A 1,377-nucleotide genomic window follows, 5' to 3' on the forward strand; every position below is an offset into this window, starting at 1 on the left:
ACAGTGTACAGCGTTTTAAGTTACGATAGGCCAATCATCTTAAAAAAGAAATGTTAATTATTTAATTTATGAAGAAAAAAAAACGTTTTTATGGTCTTACTGAATGATATGTAATTTCTTTTCTTTTCTTGTCGTTGTGTGTCTGCTGTTCGAAAGTTCCGTTTCATTTTGACTTCTGTCAAATCTGAACGTCTATTGCTTTGATAGATTCATAGAGAGAGAGAGTGAAAGACAGAAAGAGAGAGAGAGAGAGAAAAGAGTGCACAAGAAAGATTGATTAAAGTGAGAGTTATGGATCTATAGCCAACAGGAAGATTGTATATTTCTCTTTGGCTCGTGGCGTGTCACTGTCCTGAAAGAAATCCAGATTATTTTATATTCCTTTTATTATTACCATGGTGATGATGATGGTGATGACGATGACGATGATGATTCTAATTCTATTTGTTGTTCTGATCGCTCCCTGGCACTCGTCTTGGATCCAAACGTCTGATTGGCCGCTCACGCTGCAGCCCTATTTATGCATTAAGTTATGGAGGCTGAGCCACCGTGCCAAGCAGACAGCACACCAAGACAGTGCAGGACACACACACACACACACACACACACACACACACACACACACACACACACACACGAAACTACTGAACCATGCTGAGAGAGAGAAACCTAGAGCAAAAGTGTAAAGAGAGATAAATAATCTAAAAAAAAAAAAAAGCATTTTATATATAAAAAAAGTAAAAGTTTAAGAAAAGACTAAAGATTTTAAGGGGAATTACTATTGCTAGCTTTATATGACCCACGCGTCACCGTAACACTTTATAGAGCATTTTGACATTCACTTAAAGCTTGAATTTTTGCCAAATGACTGAGACATTTGGTGCTGTAATGCTTATCTTGAGATACTGGACCTACACGCTGTATACGGTAATAATCAACAGCCTGGAGCCGGGCTGACTCGGGGCCATGGCCGGCCCGCATGTGGCCCGCGCTTGAGCCGCGCTTGAGCCGCGCTTCAGCCGCGCTTGGGCCGGGTCTGCTCCCGCCGGGCCGCCTCCTCCGACTCAGATAATGCTAATATGCTAATATGCTAACTGCTCTTCATGTAACACTGGTGTGCTTTCAGAGCCGATCAGGTAATGCTTTTGCCATTGTGTTTTTCTGTTTTGTTTTTATTTAATGTACTCACACACACACACACACACACACACGTACACACACACACAGATGCAAACACACTTCCCGTGCCAGCTGCGCCCTCTGGTGGGTGAGGCTGGCGCTGCGGCTGCTCTGGACCTTCTTCAGCTGGTTGCGTTGGTACGGAGCGGCGGCCGGAGGTGTGTGTAGAATGCACATGTCAATCAGGATGGATGAAGT

The 1,377-nt window shown here is 43.5% G+C and overlaps 1 protein-coding gene across 1 annotated transcript in view; it reads left to right on the top strand.

Annotated features, from left to right (window-relative positions):
* Positions 1 to 890, top strand: part of zbtb10 (zinc finger and BTB domain containing 10) — a 26,871-nt gene extending 25,981 nt beyond the window's left edge. Inside the window, exon 5 of the mRNA XM_062529158.1 lies at positions 1 to 890. This exon is cut by the window's left edge and continues 787 nt beyond it. The gene's annotated coding sequence lies outside the window, so the exon portion shown is untranslated.
* The last annotated feature ends 487 nt before the right edge of the window (positions 891 to 1,377 follow it).

The sequence above is a fragment of the Sardina pilchardus genome, chromosome 24 (assembly GCF_963854185.1).
Source record: "Sardina pilchardus chromosome 24, fSarPil1.1, whole genome shotgun sequence".
Classification (NCBI taxonomy): Eukaryota; Metazoa; Chordata; class Actinopteri; order Clupeiformes; family Clupeidae; genus Sardina; species Sardina pilchardus.